This window comes from Capricornis sumatraensis, chromosome 10, assembly GCF_032405125.1.
Source record: "Capricornis sumatraensis isolate serow.1 chromosome 10, serow.2, whole genome shotgun sequence".
Classification (NCBI taxonomy): Eukaryota; Metazoa; Chordata; class Mammalia; order Artiodactyla; family Bovidae; genus Capricornis; species Capricornis sumatraensis.
Window position 1 is genome coordinate 25,961,278 of NC_091078.1, and position 22,991 is coordinate 25,984,268.

The following is a 22,991-nucleotide window of genomic DNA, read 5'->3' on the forward strand; positions in this document are numbered from 1 at the left end:
TTAATTTCATGGCTGCAGTCACCATCTGCAGTGATTTTGGAGCCGCCAAAAATAAAGTCTGACACTGTTTCTACTGTTTCCCCATCTATTTCCCATGAAGTGATGGGACCAGATGCCATGATCTTTGTTTTCTTAATGTTGAGCTTTATGCCAACTTTTTCCCTCTCCTCTTTCACTTTCATCAAGAAGCTTTTTAGCTCCTCTTCACTTTCTGCCATAAGGGTGGTGTCATCTGCATATCTGAGGTGATTGATATTTCTCCCGGCAAACTTAATTCCAACTTGTGTTTCTTCCAGTCCAGCATTTCTCATGATGTACTCTGCAGAGAAGCTAAATAAGCAGGGTGACAATATACAGCCTTGATGTACTCCTTTTCCTATTTGGAACCAGTCTGTTGTTCCATATCCAGTTCTAACTGTTGCTTCCTGACCTGCATACAGATTTCTCAAGAGGCAGGTTAGGTGAATAGTAGGAAAAGGCAAAAAGATATGACCCTGAAAGATGAACCCCCGAGGTCGGTAGGTACAAAATATGCTACTGGAGAAGACAGGAGAAATAGAACCAGAAGAAATGAAGCGGTTGAGCCAAAGAAGAAACAATGCTCAGTTGTGAGTGTGTCTGGTGAACGTAAAGTCCAATGATGTAAAGAATATTGCATAGAAATCTGGAATGTTAGGCCCATGAATCAAGGTAAATTGGAAGTGGTCAAACAGGACATGGAAAGAGTGAACATCAGCATTTTAGGCATCAGTGAACTAAAATGGACAGGAATGGGAGAATTTATTTCAGATAACTGTTATATATATTACTGTGGGAAAGAATCCCTTAGGAGAAATGAAGTAGCCTTCATAGTCAACAAAAGAGTCTGAAATGCAGTATTTGGGTGCAATCTCAAAAACAACAGAGGATCTTGGTTCATTTCCAAGGAAAACCACTCAGTATCACAATAATCCAAGTCTATGCCCCAACCACTAATGCCAAAGAAGCTGAAGTTGAACCATTCTGTGAAGACCTACAAGACCTTCTAGAACTAACACCAAAAAAGAGATGTCCTTTTCATCACAGGGGACTAGAATGCAAAAGTAGGAAGTCAAGAAATACTTGGAGTAACAGGCAGTCTGGACTTAGTGTACAAAATGAAGAAGGGCAAAAGCTAACAGCATTGCCAACAGAACACACTGGTCATAGCAAACATCCTCATCTAATAACATACGAGATGACTCTACATATGGACATCACCAGATGGTGATACCAAGATCAGACTGATTATATTCTTTCCAACTGAAAATGGAGAAGCTCTATACAGCCAGTGAAAACAAGACCAGGAGCTGATTGTGTGTCAGGTCATGAACTCCTTACTGCAAAATTCAGACTTCAATTGAAGAAAATAGGGGAAACCACTGGCCATTCAAGTAAGACCTAAATCAAATCCCTTATGATTATATGGTAGAAATGATGGATATTCAAGGCATTAGATCTGGTAGACAGAGTGCCTGAAGAACTATGGACAGAGGTTTGTAACACTGTATAGGAGGCGGTGATCAAAACCATCCCTAAGAAAAACAAATGCACAAAGGCAAAACAGTTGTCTGAGGAGGCCTTACAAACAGCTGAGAAAAGAAGAGAAACAAAAGGCAAAGGAGAAAATGAAAGATATCTCCATCTGAATGCAGAGTTCCAAAGAATAGTAAGGAGAGGTAAGAAAGCCTTCCTCACTGATCACTGCAAAGAAATAGAGGAAGACAACAGAAAGGGAAAGACTCGAGATCTCTTCAATAAAATCAGAGATATCAAGGGAACATTTCATGCAAAGATGGGCTCAATAAAGGACAGAAATGGTATGGACCTAACAGAAGCAGAAGATATTAAGAAGAGGTAGCAATAATATACAGAAGAACTATATTAAAAAGATTGTAATGACCCAGATAACCACAATGGTCTGATCACACACCTAGAGCCAGACATCCTGGAGTATGAAGTCAAATGGACCTTAGGAAAGATCACTATGAACAAAGCTAGTGGAGGTGATGGAATTCCAGCTGAGGTATTTCAAATCCTAAAGGAAGGAGCTGTTAAAGTGCTGCATTCAATATGCCAGCAAATTTGGAAAACTCAGCAGTGGCTACAGGACTGACTGGAGAAGGTCAATTTTCATTCCAATCCCAAAGAAAGGCAATACCAAAGAATGTTCTAACAACCATACAATTGCACTCTTTTCACATGTTAGCAAAGTAATGCTCAAAATTCTCCAATCTAGGTTTCAACAGTATGTGAACCGAGAACTTCCATATGTTCAAGCTGGATTTAGAAAAGACAAAGGAACCAGAGATCAAACTGTCAACATCTGTTGGATTACAGAAAAAGCAACAGAATTACAGAAAAACATCTACTTCTGCTTCATTGACTACGCTAAGGCCTTTGACTGTGTGGATCACAGCAAACTGTGGAAATTTCATTGAGAGATGGGAATACCAGACCACCTTACCTGCTTCCTGAGAAACCTGTATGCAGGTCAAGAAGAAAGTTAGAACTGGACATGGAACAATAGACTGGTTTGAAATTGGGAAAGGAGTATGTGAAGGCTGTATATTGTCACCCTGCTTATTTAACATATGTGCAGAATATACATGAGAAATGCCACAGTGGATGAAGCACAAACCAGAATCAAGATTGTTGGGAGAAATAACAATAATCTCAGATATGCAGATGATACCTCCCTTACGGCAGAAAGCAAAGAGGAAAAAGCTGGCTTAAAACTCAACATTCAAAAAATGAAGATCATGGCATCCGGCCACATCACTTCATGTTAAATAGATGGGGAAACAATGGAAACAGTAACAGACTTTCTTTTCTTGTATTCCAAAATCACTGCAGATGCATGAAATTGAAAGATGACTGTAGCCATGAAATTAAAAGATGCTTGTTCCTAGGAAGAAATGCTATGAAAAACCTAGATAGTGTATTAAAAAGCAAAGACATTACTTTGCCAACCAGACATTACTCTGTTAGTTAAACCTATGGTTTTTCCAGTAGTCATGTATAGATGTGAGAGATGGACCATCAGGAAGGCTGAGCGCTAAAGAACTGATGCTTTTGAACTGTGGTATTGGAAAAGACTCTTGAGAGTCCCTTGGACTGCAAGGAGATGAATCCTGAATATTCATTGGAAGCACTGATGCTGAATACTTTGGCCACCTGATGCAAAGAGCCACCTCATTAGAAAAGACCCCGATGCTGGGAAAGATTGAAGGCAGGAGGAGAAGGGAACAACAGAGGACGAGATGGTTGGATGGCATACCAACTCAATGGACATGTTTGAGCAAGCTCTGGCAGATGATGAAAGACAAGGAAGCCTGGCCGTGCTGCAGTCCACAGGGTCACAAAGAGTCAGACACGACTGAGCGACTGAACAACAGCAACAGGAAACTAAGATCCTGCGTGGCATGCTTAAAAAAAAAAATCTACTTAAAATTATTCCTTTATCCTCAACCTACTTCCTGACCTGGATATTCATTCCATTTGTACTCCTGACACAAAAGAGTTGACCAGTTCTAGCTCCTGGCTTTCCTAGTTCAGCTCATGACTCCACCATTCTTTCATCTTTGACCCTTCCTTTTCCTCACTTCCAAAATCCAAAAAAATTACCAATCATGAAGATTTTGCCTTTATAATTTTTCTCAAGGATACCTTCCTTTATTCATGATTCCTCACCTGAAAAATGGCTCCCCAATTTTTCTTGACATGCCAACTAATTCCTCATGTTAGTTAATAATAATTACGATATAAATGATGATGATGATTATGATGACCTGGCTTTGGCCACAATTAGCCCCACTCCCTCAGCTTCAATAAAACAAACAGCTTTAGTAATGACTGAGCTCACAAAGGGGCTTCCAAGGTGGCTCTAGCAGTAAAGAACCCACCTCCAATGCAGGCAGACATAAATAACGTGGATTTGATCCCTGGGTCAGGAAGATCCCCTAGAGACGGTATTGGCAACCCATTCCAGTATTCTTGCCTGGAGAATCCCATGGAGAGAGGAGCCTGGCAGGCTACAGTCCATAGGGTCACAAAGAGTTGGACATGACTGAAGTGACTTAGCATACATGTACATGAGCTCACGGCAGGACCTGAGAAAAACTGATGAATTTGGGACAGTCAGGCAGTGAGGTACTATATAGTGATTGAAAACGAATAGCAGTCATACATGTTATCATGCACGAATTTCAACTAAGCTTTAGTGAAAAAAAAAAAAAAGCAAGTCACAGAAGAACATGTGCGGCATAGTTCCACTTACCAACCACATTGTAAACGAGAACAAACAATGTGTTGTTTCAAACAGAGGTCCCTAACCTTTCTGGCACCAGGGACCAGTTTCATGGAAGATAATTTTGCCATGAACTGGGGGTTACAGGGAATGGTTGCAGGGTGAAACTATTACATTTATTGTGCACTTTATTTCTATTATTACTACATTGTGCAACGCACCATAATGCAGAATCAGTGGGCACCCTGAGCTTGTTTTCCTACAACTAGATGGTCCCATCTGGAGGTGATGGGAGGCCAGGACACCAGAAGTGTGTTGCTTATATCCAGTCAACTCCATAATCTTGTTTTTGTTGCTGTCACTGCAGAAGATCCTTCTTCACAAAGATAGAATGCTGGAAATAGAAGCAGGCTTTTCAGTGCTCTTGTGGCAATCTTGGGATACTCCGCCTTGACTTTAATCCCGAATGTATGGAGATTTGAAGTTGTCTGAAACATACTTTTAAGGCCACCATTATTTGTGATCTCAAGAAGTTGATCTTCTAGCACAGACAAAACTGATTCACCTGGTTTATTCACCAATGGATCTCAGAGCCATTCTTTACCAGTTTGAGGGTCTTTTGTAGTTGGAAAGTAATGCTCAAATTCTTTTGAAAGCTGAGATAGATAATCATGCATCAGCTGGGATAAAGAAGACTCTAGATCAGTTTCTTTCAAAATCTCTGCTAATGTTTGAAACATGTCAAAAATCCCAATATTCACTCATTGCCCCCATAATTTCAGTTTGGCTTTGAATGCAGCCACTTTACCTGCCAACTTTCAAACAGTTGTTCTTCCCTGCAGTAACAGATTGAGTCTGTCGAGCAGGTTGACTATGTCACACAAGTAAGTAAGTTTTGTGATCCATTCTGTGTCACTGAAATGTGCTGCCAGTGGTAACTGCTTTGCTAAATCTTTGAAGCAGCTCTCATAACTCAGAAACTCTGGCCAGTGATCTACCATCTGGCAGATCTACCATCTGATATGCAGAAGTGAAAGCCATTTCACTTCTGCATATAAGAGAGGATGTGTGTAGGACTTCCCTGGTGGTCCAGCTGTTGAGAATCCACTTGCTAATGTTGGGGACGTGGGTTTGGTCCCTTGCTGGAGAAGACTCCACATGCTGAGGAGCCTGTACACTGCAACTACTGAAACCCGTGCTCTAGAGCCTTGCTCCACAACAAGAGAAGCCACCACAATGAGAAGCACACGTACTACAAAGAAGAATAGCCCCCACAAGCAACAAAGACTCAGCGCAGCCAAAAATAAATAATTTTAAGAAAGAGAGATGTGTGTGCTGTATCCCTCTCCTCACAGACCTGGTCGAACAGACATGAGTTAAGGGCACATACTTTAAATGTGGTTGATAATTTTAATCAACATTCTGCAAAATATTAAGTTCAGGAGACATTTTTTAGCTAGCCAGCATTTTTCTATGAATGACACACTGCATAGACTCACAGTCAGAAGCGACCCCTTTGACCCAAGTGGTAAAACCAGAAAATCATCCAGTCATAGAAAACACTCCATCCATGCATATACTGAAACAAATAACCAGTTTAGTCCTCTTAATACGCAATCATTCAAAGACCTGAATAGTTCTGTATCTGTGGTGTTGGTTGGCAACAAAAGTGCATATAACATATCCTCCTGAAAAATATATCACACAAAAGCAAGCATTGTTGCCTTGCTGTCAACATCAGTAGAGTCGTCAACCTGGATTGCATATAACAGTGACTCCTTACTCCTCTCTAACAATTATACCTCAATATCCTCTGCCGTTTCGTCAATTCATCTAGCTATGGCATTAGCTGAAAGAGGAATCTTTTAAACTGAAGCTTCTCCTAAAAGTGCATGACAAATGTCCTTAGCAGCAGGCAGGATCAACTCTTCACCAACAGTAAAGGGTTTCTTCACTTTAACAATGTGGTTAGCCACTAAGAATGATGCTCTCAGTGCAGACACATTTGATAAAGGGATGGCCTTCAATAATTGCTTCTGTTCTCTGTGTTCATGCTTCTGTCTTTTGAAAAATTCCAAAGGCTTATCTTTTAATGCAGGGTGTCCATGTGACACTGATGTTCTGAAGGTTTCATGGCTTCGCTGGATAGCTGGTCTCCATATACTGTACAAAGCAGGCTGGATGTGAATCACCTGTTGCAATGAATGCATAATTTAAGTAGGACTTTTGATATTTTCTTTCAAATTCAGCTTTCTTTTTCTTGACAGTCTTATGCTGTCTCATCATTGGGTCCTTCCCTCTTTTCAAAGAAGCTCTCCAGTAATGTTCATTTTTTTACTCATTTTGGTGAGGGTGAGCTTTGGGGCTTACAAAAACTGTGACTGAGACAACTGCACAGTGTGGGAAAGGGGCACAGATGGAAGTGGCACATAAAATAATGGGTGGGCCACATGCAGACTAGAATAAGTGTCAAATTCAGACTCAGAGCCTGTCACCAGATGCAGCTTAACTGTCACTTGCCACTCACTGGTAGGGTTTTGGTATGAGTCTGTAAGCGATCAAATAGAACCGAAGCTTTGCTTGCTTGGCCTTGCCTGCTGTGCTGCCCAATTCCAAACAGGCTAGGGACCAGGCCTGGGGGTTGAGAACCCCTGATTTAGGGTACATTTTTGGTAAAACAGAAGAGGAAACAAAGGAATGATAAACTCAAAGTTTAGAACAAGGACTGTTTCTAAGGTGGGAAGGAGGGAGAGTGACGGGGGTCATGACAATGTGGGCAACTGTTCTCTGTCTAAGCAGGGTGGTGGACCTGGGTGCTTACTGTTGTATTGTTTCTCATTTTACCATCTCTGAAATCAGGTGATCATAGAACCACTGTCAGCCAAGTGGCAGTTGTGATAATGTTGTATTACTTTAAAAATACTTTAACAGGTATGAGGACTCATCGTCCTGCTGGGTCATTCCTTGTCCTGAATAGGAATGCAAAACTCCGCCCCTCTTCCTTTCTTTCCCTCCTTTTTTTGGGGACTGCCTGTACGGCATGTGGGATTTCAATTCTGTGACCAGGGATTTCATTAGTCATGTATGGATGTGAGAGTTGTGAAAGGTTGTTGTTGTTGAATCACGACGCCGGGATTCTTGGCCCTCCGGAGAAGAATTCAATCCGGGGCCAGAGACGAGGCTTGATCGCTCAGAGCTTTTGTGTAATAAAGTTTTATTAAAGTATAAAGGAGATAGAGAAAGCTTCTGACATAGGCATCAGAAGGGGGCAGAAAGAGTACCCACTTGTTAGTATAGGCAATGAAGTTATATACTCTCCAATGAATCCAAAGAGTGTCTGGAGGTTGTAAAGACCTCACCAGACCTACTCCCATAATTTACATTTTAAGATAACAGAATTAGCCAGAAGGTTTAATCCAGAGACTGTCCTCAGGCAGAATACATTGTTGTTATATAATCCTTGTGAAGAGCAGGTCTACTCCCATACAGAATTAGCCAGAAGGTTTAATCCAGAGACTGTCCTCAGGCATAGTCCATTGTTGTTATATAATCCTAAGGAATGTAGAGAAGGAAAAAAAGTTTGTCCTTTCCTCCTCCTTGAGAATTCCAGACCCCTCTCTCCTTGGGGACCCCTAGACTTCTTATCAACCTGCCTAGGAAATGACACTCTCAGTTGGACTATAAACAAAGCTGAGCACTGAATAATTGATGTTTTTGAACTGTGGTGTTGGAGAAGACTCTTGAGAGTCCCTTGGACTGCAAAGAGATCCAACCAGTCCATTCTAAAGGAAATCAGTATTTCCTTCCAATGCATTGGAAGGACTTCAACATTCATTGAGGTTGAAGCTGAAACTCTAATACTTTGGCCACCTGATGCGAAGAACTGACTCATTAGAAAAGACCCTAATGCTGGAAAAGATCGAAGGCGGGAGGAGAAGGGGATGACACAGGATGAGATGGCTGGATGGTATCACCAACTCAATGAACATGAGTTTGGGCAAACTCCGGGAGTTGGTGATGGACAGGGAGGCCTGGCATGCTCAGTCCATGGGGTCACAAAGAGTCAGGCACGACTGAGTGACTTAAATGAACTGATCAGGGATTTAACCTGTACCCCCGGAAGTGGAAGCATAGAGTCCTAATCACTGGACTGCTAGGGAAGTCCCTCTCATTTTCAACTTTATAATGTATAAAAGGTAGGACTGCCTTTAACTTTAAAGAGAAACTACAGAGTACATTATGCAAAATCCTGGGCTGGATGACTCATAAGCTGGAATAAAGACTGCCAGGAGAAATATCAACAACCTCAGATATGCAGGTGATAGCACTCTAACGGCAGAAAGCGAAGAACTGAAGAGTTTCTTGGTGAGGGTGAAAGAGGAGAGTGAAAAGCTGGCTTAACACTCGACATTCAAAAAACTGAGATCATGTCATCCAGTGCCATCGCTTCTTGCAAATAGATGGGGAAAAAGTGGAAACAGTGGCAGATTTTATTTTTGGGGGGCTCTAATATCACTGCAGATGATGAGTGCAGCTATAAAATTAAAATATGCTTGCTCCTTGAAAGGAAAGCTATGACAAACTTAGACAGTGTGTTAAAAAGCAGCGACATCACTTTGCCAACAAAAGTCCAGACAGTCAAAGCTATAGTTTTTCCACTAGTCATGTATGGATGTGAGAGTTGGATCATAAAGAAGGCTATGTGCTGAAGAATTGATGCTTTGAACTGTGGTGCTGGAGAAGACTCTTGAAGAGTCCCTTGGACAGCAAGGAGATCAAACCAGTCAATCCTAAAGGAAATCAACCCTGAGTATTCATTGAAAGGACCAATGGTGAAGCTGAAGCTCCAATACTTTGGCCACCTGATGCAAAGAGCCCACTCACTGAAAAAGACCCTGTTGCTGGGAAAGATTGAAGGCAGGGGGAAAAGCAAGCAACAGAGGATGAGATGGTTGGATGGCATCACCAACTCACTGGACATGAATCTGAGAAAACTCTGGGAGATAGTGAAGGACAGGGAAGCCTGTGCTGTGATCCATGGGGTCGCAAAGAGTTGAACACGACTTAGCAACTGAAAAACAACAACCATAGATTTAGTTGTTGAGTGGACTGTAAATACCATCTTGGTTCAAATGCAGAAACTTTGACCCTAGGTGCTGTTTTTGAGGTAGTTAAAAGGGAACATTTCAGGCAAAGATGGGCTTGATAAAGGACAGAAATGGTATGGACCTAACAGAAGCAGAAGAGATTAAGAAGAGGTGGCAAGAATACACAGAACTGTACAAAAAAGAACTTCACGACCAAGATAAATCATGATGATGTGATCACTAATCTCGAGCCAGACATCTTGGAATGTGAAGTCAAGTGGGCCTTAGAAAGCATCACTATGAACAAAGCTAGTGGAGGTGATGGAATTCCAGTAGAGCTATTTCAAATCCTGAAAGATGATGCTGTGAAAGTGCTGCACTCAATATGCCAGCCAATTTGGAAAACTCAGCAGTGGCCACAGGACTCGAAAAGGTCAGTTTCATTCCAATCCCAAAGAAAGGCAATGCCAAAGAATGCTCAAACTACCGCACAATTGCACTCATCTCACATGCTAGTAAAGTAATGCTCAAAATTCTCCAAGCCAGGCTTCAGCAATATGTGAACCGTGAACTCCCTGATGTTCAAGCTGGTTTTCAAAAAGGCAGAGGAACCAGAGATCAAATTGCCAACATCTGCTGGATCATGGAAAAAGCAAGAGAGTTCCAGCTATTTCTGCTTTATTGACTATGCCAAAGCCTTTGACTGTGTGGATCACAAGAAACTGGAAAATTCTGAAACAGATGGGAATACCAGGCCACCTGACCTGCCTCTTGAGAAACCTGTATGCAGGTCAGGAAGCAACAGTTAGAACTGGACATGGAACAACAGACTGGTTCCAAATAGGAAAAGGAGTACATCAAGGCTGTATATTGTCACCCTGCTTATTCAACTTATGCAGAGTACATCATGAGAAACGCTGCACTGGAAGAAACACAAGCTGGAATCAAGATTGCCGGGAGAAATATCAATCACCTCAGATATGCAGATGACACCACCCTTATGGCAGAAAGTGAAGAGGAGCTAAAAAGCCTCTTGATGAAAGTGAGAGAGGAGAGCGAAAAAGTTGGCTTAAAGCTCAACATTCAGAAAACAAGGATCATGGCATCTGGTCCTATCACTTCATGGAAAATAGATGGGGAAACAGTGGAAACAGTGTCAGACTTTATTTTTCTGGGCTCCAAAATCACTGCAGATGGTGACTGCAGCCATGAAATTAAAAGACACTTACTCCTTGGAAGAAAAGTTATGACCAACCTAGATAGTATATTCAAAAGCAGAGACATTACTTTGCCAACAAAGGTCCGTGGTCATGTATGGATGTGAGAGTTGGACTGTGAAGAAGGCTGAGTGCTGAAGAATTGATGCTTTTGAACTGTGGTGTTGGAGAAGACTCTTGAGAGTCCCTTGGACTGCATGGAGATCCAACCAGTCCATTCTGAAGGAGATCAGCCCTAGGATTTCTTTGGAAGGAATGATGCTGAAGCTGAAGCTTCAGTACTTTGGGCACCTCATGCAAAGAGTTGGCTCATTGGAAAAGACTTTGGTGCTGGGAGGGATTGGGGGCAGGAGGAGAAGGGGACAACAGAGGATGAGATGGCTGGATGGCATCACGGACTCGATGGATGTGAGTCTGAGTGAACTCTGGGAGATGGTAATGGACAGGGAGGCCTGGCGTGCTGTGATTCATGGAGTCGCAAAGAGTCGGACACGACTGAGCGACTGAACTGAACTGAACTGATTATTCCCCATAGTGGTCCACCTAATACTTTGTATGCAGTGGTTAAGACTCTAAGACCCCAGTGCAGGGGACCCAGCTTTGATCCCTGGTCAGGCAACTAGATCCCACATGCCACCACTAAGGGCATGCATGCTGCAACTAAAGATCTCATGTGCCACAACTAAGACCTGGCACAACCAGATAAATTTTTTAAAAAATAAATTCTTAGAAAAATGAATAAATTTTAATATAGCAATGATGTTAAACAATTAAATGAAATCTAAGATGTGTATTTAAAGGTCTGTACCTCTACTTTCATGTTAAGCATTTTCAAAGCAGAATATATCCACTCCCAGGGTACCTCATGGTGGGCTGAGGATCCTCAGAACAGAAGGATACTACAACATTCATAGTCCTGAACTGTCAATATTACCTGTGAGTAAGTCACTGACAACATTATTTTACTTGAATCTCAAACTGTAAAAAACAAATTGATTTGCTTCAACTCTTGTACACAAACCAAGATAAGATTAATATTCAATATCAAACTCCAAAATAGTCTCTAAATATTCAGAAACAATTGAATGGTTTTGGTTCTGTAACTCCAGCAGAATTAAGTGACTTTCCCTTGCTTCTTGTCATTTTCTTATTTTCTATTTAATAGTAGTTAAAGGAGACTTATTCTTGGCAACAGGCAATAACTAAGGCATCCCTGGAATAGAGCTAGAAAGTGCCAAAGCATTCAGGGCTTAGAAGACAGAATTTTACACTTACCTCCAGATGAAATTACTCATACACCTCCAGAGATACAGATATGGTACAGATAAGACTGAGAACAGAAGTTGTATCTCACAACTTGAAGTGTGTATCATCCTCCTGGATGCCATGTGTTTGGTGCACTTTGAGTTAATTTGTTTCATAAATTCCCCAATTATCTTTTGAATAGAATGACTGAATTTGTTGGTTGTGAATATTTAAGCTGTCCCCCAATTTTAGGCCAGTTTTGGGCATGTCTTCATCATTTAATATGATAAAGCTTGAGCCTCTCTCTCTCATTCATAATAAACCCTTTAGTAATAAACCCTTTGATTGTCTCATTTTGTTCCAAACTGAATAAACACAACATATTAAGCAGTTAAAACATACCTGGGATCTCTGTTCCCTGTTACTCACCTGCCTTGCCCTGAGTGATAACTAAGGTCAAAATATTACTTCCAAAGCTGTAGTTCTCCAAACTCCAAATCTGAGGAAACTCAAGTTCTTTCCAAATAGTTCTAGGAGTTCCCAGTGTCTCAAGTATGTCCAGTGCCCTGAGTCTGAAAAACAAAACTTGGCCTAAAGATCTTCAAAACCTTGAGAAGACTAGAAGCCAAAAAACATTATAATTTCAAAGTTTTGAGTGATTCTCTATGTTGGAAATTATAGAAACCTAATTCACTCCTGTGGCCAAATACCTCCTGATCTGGAACAAGCAACCCTTCCAACAGCTTGTTAGTCTTAAAATGAGAAATAAGAATCTTTGTTGCTACAGAGACATTTTGAGGGACTTCAGATCTATAGCTATAAAATTGCTTTGGGGTTGACAATGGGTTTAAGATTCTTTCTGCGGGGAATAGTGAGCTACATCTGAGAGACTGGGACTTCCTTTTAGCTGAGAGGCTAGGAGGACACCAGGTAAGCCAACTATATTCCTGTTGATACTATCCTTCCGTAAGCACCTTCTGTTGTTTATGTTTCAAAGCAGTAATATTCTCCCTTTCTTCCCTCTTCAGACCTCCTGCACACCACATTATTGTTCAGTTGCTGAGTCATGTCCAACTTCCTGCACCCCCATGGACTGCGGCAAGCAAGGCTTCCCTGTCCTTCACTCTCTCCCGGAGTTTGCTCAAACTCATGCCCACTGAGTTGGTGAGACATCTAACCATCTCATCCTCTGTCGCTCCCTCCTCCTGCTCTCAATCTTTCCCAGCATCAGGGTCTTTTTCAATGAATTGGCTTTTCACATCAGGGGATCGAAGTTCAGCATCAATCCTTCCAATGAATATTCAGGGTTGCATACCAGACCTTACTCTTAGATTATCTATATTTTCCAGGTCTTACTTTTGGCCCTTGGGATCTTACAAATCCTTAGCTGAAGCATGTGGGATCTAGGAGTTGCCCCCTCACCCCTCCTTTTTCTTTTGATGGCTTAGGTGTATTTTATTGGTTGACTTTACCTCACCTTTACTCTTAATTGATGACCTTGCTTCAATCTTTACCAGAAAAATAAAATAATGAGATATTTGGGAATGATTCCTTTAAATCTCTTTAATGCACTTCCCTGGTGGCTCAGATAGTAAGGAATCTGCCTGCAATGCAGGAAATCTGAGTTTGATCCCTGGGTTTGCCAGATCCCCTGGAGAAGGAAATGGCAACCCACTCCAGTATTCTTGTCTGGAAAATCCCAAAGACAGAAGAGCCTGGCAGGCTACAGTTCCTGGGGTCGCAAAGAGTTGGACACTGCTGAGCGACTTCACTTTCACTTTTCTGTGTCCACAGATCCTAACCATCATATGACAATCCTTACCTAATCCTAACCAAGCCCTTATCCCACCCTATGTTGAAAGACCTGCCTTAAACCAGTCTCCAAAACCTCCTAAATCCTGACTTTACCCTCCCTACTTCGAGACACTTAAGACTATGAAGTGGTACTCTCTCTTATCACAGTAGGAATAAATTTATCTCATCAACCAGCACTGGTTTCTTTCTCCCCTCAGGCATGCGGCTCCTGCAATTAACTTCTCTCTTCTGCACTATTATTGGGCTTCCCTGGTGGCTCAGAGGGTAAAGAATCTGTCTGCAATGCAGGAGACCTGGGCTCAATCCCTGAGTTGGGAGGATTCCCTAGAGAAGGGAATGGCAACCCACTTCAGTATCCTAGCCTGGATAATTCCATGGACAGAGGAGCCTGGCATGCTGCAGTCCATGAGGCTGCAAAGAGCTGGACATGACTGAGCAACTAAGCACACATTTAGTCTGCATTATTATTCTCTTTCTCTTGGGTCAGAATACAAATTTACCCTCACAGAGCCTAACACCTCACCCTTAAACAACCTCTCTTCAGCATTCAGCTTTCAGCCACTTTACTGCTTCCCATTATAGCAACATTTCTTTAAAAATAATGTCTTAAAAAATAATACTTTCATGTGTGTGTGCGTGTGCTTAGTCGCTCAGTTGTGTCTGACTCTGTGATGGCACGGACTGCAGCACACCAGGATCCTCTGTTCATGGAATTCTCCAGGCAAGGATACTGAAGTAGGTTGCTATTCCCTTCTCCAGAGGATCTTCCCAACTCAGGGATTAAACCCAGTTTCCTGCATTGCAGGCATCCTTTACCAACTGAGCCACCAGGGAATACATTGATACGCTTTAAAAATTCCAAAGGCTGATTCCCACTGCTGAAGACATCTTGTAGGTGCTTGGAGAAATACACTCAAGGAACCATACAGCAGTAGTGCCAGAGTATTCACACTATCTCTACCTTTCACCAAACAACATATCCTGGAAATCTTTCTGTATCCGTACAAAAAGATCATAGTCACATTTTTTGTAATATTTCATCTCACTTTTCTAACTTCTCATTCTCTCTTTAACCTATTCCAATAAGGTGGCACCTTCATAGATAGAATCCTTGTCATGGTGAAGGAGCTGGCATAACTCCAGTGAAGCTGTGAGCCATGCTGTGCAGGGCTACCCAGGATGGACGGGTTGTAGTGAAGAGTTCTGACAAACTGTGGTCCTCGGGAGGAGCAAATGGCAATCTACTCCAATATTCTTGCTACGAGAACCCCATGAACAGTATGAAAAGGCAAAAAGGTATGATACCAGAAGGTGAGCCCCCTTCTGGAAGGTGTAGGAAGGTGTCCAGTATGCCACTGGGGAAGAGCAGAGGGCAATTACTCATAGCTCCAGAAAGAATGAAGCAGGTGGGCCAAAGCGGAAATGATGCTCAGTTGTGGATGTGTCTAGTGGAGAAAGTAAAGTTTGATGCTGTAAAGAACAATATTGCATAGGAACATGGAATGTCAGGTCCATGAATCAAGGTAAATTGGACGTGGTCAAGCAGGAGATGGCAAGAATGAACACTGACATCTTTGGAATCAGTGAACTAAAATGGATGAGAATGGGCAAATTTAATTCATATGATCATTATATCTACTACTGTGGGCAAGAATCCCTTAAAAGAAATGGAACAGCCTTCACAGTCAACGAAAAAAAGAGTTTGAAATGGAGTACTTGGGTGAAATCTCAAAAATGACAGAAGGATCTCAGTTTGTTCCCAAGGCAAGCCATTCAACATCACGGAAATCCAAGTCTATGCCCCAACCACTGATGCCAAAGAAACTGAAGTTGACTGGCTCTATGAAGACCTACAATACCTTCCAGAACTAACACCAAAAAAGTGATGTGCTTTTCACCATAGGGGATTGCAATGCAGAAGTAGGAAGTCAAGAGATACTGTGAATAACAGTCAAGATTGGCCTTGGAGTACAAAATGAATCAGGGCAAAGGCTAACAGTTTTGTCAAGAGAACATAGCAGTTATAGCAAACACCCTTTTCCAACAACACAAGAGATGATTCTACAAATGGACATCATTAAATGATCAGTATAAAAATCAGATTGATTATGTCCTTTGCAGCCAAAGATGGAGAAGCTCTATACAGTTAGTAAAAACAAGACCTGGAGCTCACTGCAGCTCAGAACATGATCTCCTTATTGCAAAATTTAGTCTTAAGTTGAAAGTAGGGAAAAGCACTAGGCCATTCAAATCTTAAATCAAATACCTTATGAATATATAGTGAAAGTGAAAGATTTAGTTACTCAGTCATGTCTGACTCTTTACAACCCCCATGGACTGTAGCCCAGCAGGCTCCTCTGTTCATGGGATTTTACAGGCAAGAAAACTGGAGTGGGCTGCCATTTCCTTCTCCAGGGGATCTTCTGACCCAGGGATTGAATCTGGATTTGCTGCACTGCAGGCACATTCTTGACTGTCTGAGCTACCAGGGAAGCCCTTATACAGTGGAGGTGATGAACAGATTCAAGGGATTAGAGCTGGTAGACAGAGTGCCTGAAGAACTATGGACACAGGTTAGTAACATTGTACAGAAGGCAGTGTCCCAAACCATCCCAAAGCAAAGGAATGCAAAGTAGTCTGAGGAGGCTTTGCAAATAGCTGAGGAAAGAAGACAGCAAAAGGCAAAGGAGAAGGGAAAGATATACACAACTGAATGCAGAGTTCCAGAGAATAGCAACGAGAGATAAGAAAGCCCTTTTAAATGAATAATGCAAAGAAATAGAGAAAGACAATAGAATGGGTAAAGCTAGAAATCTCTTCAAGAAAATTAGAGATACCAAGGGAACACTTCATGCCAGCATGGGCATGATAAAGAACAAAAATGGTAAAGACCAAACAGAAGCAAAAGAAATTAGGAAGTGGCAGTTCAGTTCAGTTCAGTCGCTCAGTCGTGTCCGACTCTTTGCGACTCCATGAATCGCAGCACGCCAGGCCTCCCTGTCCATCACCAACTCCCGGAGTTCACTCAGACTCGCGTCTATCAAGTCAGTGATGCTATTCAGCCATCTCATCTTCTGTCGTCCCCTTCTCCTCCTGCCCCCAATCCCTCCCAGCATCAGAGTCTTTTCTAATGAGTCAACTCTTCTCATGAGGTGGCGAAAGTACTGGAGTTTCAGCTTTAGCATCATTCCTTCCAAAGAAATCCCAGGACTGATCTCCTTTAGGATGGACTGGTTGGATCTCCTTGCAGTCCAAGGGACTCTCAAGAGTCTTCTCCAACACCACAGTCCAAAAGCATCAATTCTTCGGCGCTCAGCCTTCTTCACAGTCCAACTCTCACATCCATAAAATGCCATGATCTTCGTTTTCTGAATGTTGAGCTTTAAGGCAACTTTTTCACTCTCCTCTTTCACTTTCATCAAGAGGATTTTTAGTTTCTCTTCACTTTCTGTCCTAAGGGTGGTGTCATCTGCATATCTGAGGTTATTGATTTTTCTCCCAGCAATCTTGATTCCAGCTTGTGTTTCTTCCAGTCCAGCGTTTCTCATGATGTACTCTGCATATAAGTTGAATAAGCAGGGTGACAATATACAGCCTTGATGTACTCCTTTTCCTATTTGGAACCAGTCTGTTGTTCCATGTCCAGTTCTAACTGTTGCTTCCTGACCTGCATACAGATTTCTCAAGAGGCAGGTCAGGTGGTCTGAAATTCCCTTCTCTTTCAGAATTTTCCACAGTTTATTGTGATCCACACAGTCAAAGGCTTTGGCATAGTCAATAAAGCAGAAATAGATGTTTTTCTGGAACTCTTTTGCTTTTTCCATGATCCAGCGGATGTAGGCAATTTGATCTCTGTTTCCTCTGCCTTTCCTAAAACCAGCTTGAACATCTGGAAGTTCACGGTTCATGTATTGCTGAAGCCTGGCTTGGAGAATTTTGAGCATTACTTTACTAGCATGTGAGATGAGTGCAATTGTGCGGTAGTTTGAGCATTCTTTGGCATTGCCTTTCTTTGGGATTAGAATGAAACTGACCTTTTCCAGTCCTGTGGCCACTGCTGAGTTTTCCAAATTGGCTGGCATATTGAGCTCAGCACTTTCACAGCATCATCTTTCAGGATTTGAAATAGCTCTACTGGAATTCCATCACCTCCACTAGCTTTGTTCATAGTGATGATTTCTAAGGCCCACGTGACTTCACATTCCAGGATGTCTGGCTCTAGATGAGTGATCACACCATCGTGGTTATCTGGGTTTTGAAGATCTTTTTTGTACAGTTCTTCTGTGTATTCTTGCCACCTCTTCTTAATCTCTTCTGCTTCTGTTAGGTCCGTACCATTTCTGTCCTCTATTGAGCCCATCTTTGCATGAAATGTTCCCTTGGTATCTCTAATTTTCTTGAAGAGATCTCTAGTCTTTCCCATTCTGTTCTTTTCCTCTATTTCTTTGCATTGATCGCTGAAGAAGGCTTTCTTATCTCTTCTTGCTATTCTTTGGAATTCTGCATTCAGATGCTTATATCTTTCCTTTTCTCCTTGGCTTTTTGCTTCTGTTCTTTTCACAGCTATTTGTAAGGCCTCCCCAGACAGCCATTTTGCTTTTTTGCATTTCTTTTCCATGGGGATGGTCTTGATCCCTGTCTCCTGTACAATGTCACGAACCTCATTCCATAGTTCATCAGGCACTCTATCTATCAGAATTAGGCCCTTCAATCTATTTCTCACTTCCACTGTATAATCATAAGGGATTTGATTTAGGTCATACCTGAACAGTCTAGCAGTTTTCCCTGCTTTCTTCAATTTAAGTCTGAATTTGGTAATAAGGAGTTCATGATCTGAGCCACAGTCAGCTCCTGGGCTTGTTTTTGTTGACTGTATTGAGCTTCTCCATCTTTGGCTGCAAAGAATATAATCAATCTGATTTCGGTGTTGACCATCTGGTGATGTCCATGTGTAGAGTCTTCTCTTGTGTTGTTGGAAGAGGGTATTTGCTATGACCAGTGCATTTTCTTGGCAAAACTCTATTAGTCTTTGCCCTGCTTCATTCCACATTCCAAGGCCAAATTTGCCTGTTACTCCAGGTGTTTCTTGACTTCCTACTTTTGCATTCCAGTCCCCTATAATGAAAAGGACATCTTCTTTGGGTGTTAGTCTAAAAGGTCTTGTAGGTCTTCATAGAACTGTTCAACTTCAGCTTCTTCAGCATTAGTGGCTGGGGCATAGACTTGGATTACTAGCCGAAAGCTACCCCGCATCCGAGGCCATGGGCGATGGCTGAGAGGAGCTACCCCACGTTGGAGGCCAGGGACAGCAGCCGGGAGGAGCAACCCCATGCCCGAGGCCAGGGCGGTGACTGGGAGGAGCAACTCCACGCCCAGGGAGTGGTGGCTGTGCAGGCACAAGAGGGCCTAGAGGAGCCATCCCACCTTGAAGGTCAGGAAGGGCAGTGGGAGGAGATACCCCTCATCCAAGGTAAGGAGCAGCGGCTGCACTTTGCTGGAGCAGCCATGAAGAGATACCCCACGCCCAAGGTAAGAGAAACCCAAGTAAGATGGTAGGTGTTGCAAGAGGGCATCAGAGGGCAGACACACTGAAACCATACTCACAGAAAACTAGTCAATCTAATCACACTAGGACCACAGCCTTGTCTAACTCAATGAAACTAAGCCATGCCTGCAGGGCAACCATGATGGGCGGGTCATGGTGGAGAGGTCTGACAGAATGTGGTCCAGTGGAGAAGGGAATGGCAAAGCACTTCAGTATTCTTGCCTTGAGAACCCCATGAACAGTATGAAAAGGCAAAATGGTAGGATACTGAAAGAGGTACTCCCCAGGTCAATAGGTGCCCAATATGCTACTGGAGGTCAGTGGAGAAATAACTCCAGAAAGAATGAAGGGATGGAGCCAAAGCAAAAACAATACCCAGCTGTGAATGTGACTGGTGACAGAAGCAAGGTCCGATGCTGTAAAGAGCAATATTGCATAGGAACCTGGAATGCCAGGTCTATGAATCAAGGCAAATTGGAAGTGGTCAAACAGGAGATGGCAAGAGTGAACGTCGACATTCTAGGAATCAGCGAACTAAAATGGACTGGAATGGGTGAATTTAACTCAGATGATCATTATATCTACTACTAAGGGCAGGAATCCCTCAGAAGAAATGGAGTAGCCATCATGGTCAACAAAAGAGTCCAAAATGCAGTACTTGGATGCAATCTCAAAAACGACAGAATGATCTCTGTTCGTTTCCAAGGCAAACCATTCAATATCACAGTAGTCCAAGTCTATGCCCCAACCAGTAATGCTGAAGAAGAAGTGGCAAGAATACACAAAAGAACTGTACAAAAAAGGTCTAATGACCTGGATAACCATGATGATGTAGTCGCTCACCTAGAGCCAGACATCCAGAAGTATGAAGTCAAGTGGGTCTTAGAAAGCGTTACTACAAACAAAGCTAGTGAAAGTGACGGAATTCCAGCTGAGCTATTTCAAATCCTGAAAGACGACGCTGTGAAAGTGCTGCACTCAATATGCCAGCAAATTTGGAATACTCAGCAGTGGCCATAGGACTGGAAAAGGTCAGTTTTCATCTCAATCCCTAAGAATGGCAATGCCAAAGGATGTTCAAACTACTGCACAATTGCACTCATGTCACATGCTAGCAAGGTTATGCTCAAAATCCTTCAAGCTTGGCATCAGCAGTACATGAACCAAGAACTTCCAGATGTACAAGATGGATTTTGAAGAGGCAGCAGAACCAGTGATCAAATTGCCAACATTCTTTGGATCATCAAGAAATCAAAGGAGTTCTAGAAACACATCTACTTCTGCTTCATTGACTACACTAAAGCCTTTGACTATGTGGATCACAACAAACTGTGGAAAATTCTTCTAGAGATGGGAATACCAGACCACCTGACCTGTCTTCTGAGAAACCTGTATGTGGATCAAGAAGCAACAGTTAGAAATGGACATGGAACAGTGGACTGGTTCAAAATTGGGAAAGGAGTATGTAAAGGTGGTATATTGTCACCCTGCTTATTTAACTTCTATGCAGAGTATATCATGAGAAACACTGAGCTGGATGAATCACAGGCTGGAATCAAGATCACTGGGAGAAATATCAACAATCTCAGATATGCAGATGATACCACTCTCATGACAAAAAGTGAAGAGGAACTAAAGACCCTCTTGATGAGGGTGGAAGAGGAGAGTGAAAAAACTGGCTTGAAATTCAGCATTTAAAAAACTAAGATCTTGGCATCCAGTCCAAAAACTTCATGGCAAATAGAGTGGGAAAAAGTGGAAACAGTGACAGATTTTATTTTCTGGGACTCCAAAGTCATTGCAAACAGTAACTGCAGCCATGAAATTAAAAGATATTTGCTTTTTGGAAGGAAAGCTATGACAAACCTAGAGAGTGTCTTAAAAAGCAGAGACATCACTTTGATGACAAAGATCCATATGGTCAAAGCTATCATTTTCCCAGCAGACATGTACAGATATGAGGGTTAGACCATAAAGAAGCCTGAACACGGAAGAATTAATGCTTTTGAATTGTGGTACTGGACTCTTGAAAGTCCCCTGGACTGCAAGGAGATCAAACTAGTCAATCCTAAAGGAAATCAACCCTGAATATTCATTGAAAAGACAGATGCTGAAAGTGAAGCTCAGATACTTTGGTCACCTGATATGAAGAGCTGACTCATTGGAAAAAATCCCGATGCTGGGAAAGATTGAAAGCAGAAGGAGAAGGGGGCAACAGAGGATGAGATGGTTAGATAGCATCAACGACTCAATGGACATTAATTTGAACAATTCTGGAATACAGTAGAGGGCAGAGGAGCCTGGTGTGCTGTGATCCGTGAGATCACAAAGAATTTGAGATGACTTAGGGCCTGAACAACAACAAGGTGGCTTCTGTTACTTCCAGCAAAACTGGAACAGGAAGGAAGGGGTCAGGGCGCAAATTTAAAGAATGCCATAGTCCAGGGACACAACATAAACTGATTAGAACCAAATAGGTCCAAGACAGCAGACGTCGGCTGCCACTAGACCTTCAGCCTCAGTATACACTCACTGTAATACATCAGTAAGTTAAATGATACACCCACAGCCACCATGACAATTTCAAGGCCAACCATAAAGACCAAAAGGTGGGCAAGTAGCTCAATTCCTGGAAATCTCTGCCCTTTCCCCAAAAGAGTTAGAATAATCCTCCCACTCATTAGCCTATGAAACTACCAAGAACATAAAAACTAACCGTGCTGTATTTTGGGGCCTCTCTTGCCTTCTGAGACGGACCACAGGCAGATAAGCCAGCAATCTGGAGAGACAGTGGACTCATGTCCTAAGATCAACTCAAAGTTTCTGCTCAGTTATGACAGTTTTTAAAAGGAAACGGTGGCTGGCAGAGCGAGTGTGTGTGCAGGGGGATCTTAGTGAATCATCGATGCAGGAGGTTGGATTCTGAGTCATTCTCCATTGCATGCAGGTTTGACTAACTCTCCAGATGTTTTCTGGCCTGTGAGATCTGCCTATAGGATTGCTATGGGACTATAGACAGTAAAGAGATAATCATTTTTTAACTACTTAATTCTTCACTTGTACTTCTTTTTATCTAGGAGAAGAATCAACAAGATAGGCAAGGCATAGGTACATTGAGGAAAGTGTTATGCCCAAGTCGCGAAATCTCCCAATGACCACCAGGGAGCCGATATCCGACACAAAAGCATGAGAGTTTTTATTACCAAGCTCGAGCTGGGGCTCCCACCGATACCGACGCAGCAGCTATAGGGAGGAGCCCCGAGCTCTGGGTTTCATTGTTTATATAGGGTATTCTCACGCGAAAAATTTGAAAAACGGGAGTTTCCAGGTTAGGAGACGTCTAACTGGTTACCTTCTGTGGAAGGGTTAGGTGTTGGGTTCTGATTGGTTCCCATTTCCCGGGCTTGCCATGGGTTCTGACTGGTCCCAGGGTGGTGGGGTGAGGTTAAGGGATTTCCAAAAAGCTCTTTTCTGGGAATTTTTACAAAATGGAGTCTTCTTTAACAAAATGGAGCAGCTTAGGTCCTTCAGAGAGCATGTCAAGATTTAATTTAAATTGTTTAGTGATATTATTCCTACAATTAGGTTTTTTCAAGATTAGTAAAGAACAGAAATGGGCAAACAAGAGAGAGCAAAAGAGTTGCTTTCAATTCCCTACTGTCCAACATAATTTTATTTCTATGGGATTAGAGGTGAAGGTTCATCTTCTATAACTTTTTCATGCTGACATAGGGCACCATATTCTTAGAGAGGAAATGTCAACATGCTGTTGTTCAGTCGCTAAGTCATGTCCGACTCTTAGCGACTCCGTGGAC

At 42.3% G+C, this 22,991-nt stretch overlaps 1 pseudogene; it reads left to right on the top strand.

The window, feature by feature from the left end:
- Positions 1 to 18,899: 18,899 nt before the first annotated feature.
- LOC138087331 (nicotinamide/nicotinic acid mononucleotide adenylyltransferase 1-like) overlaps positions 18,900 to 22,991 on the top strand; it is a 154,871-nt pseudogene continuing 150,779 nt past the window's right edge.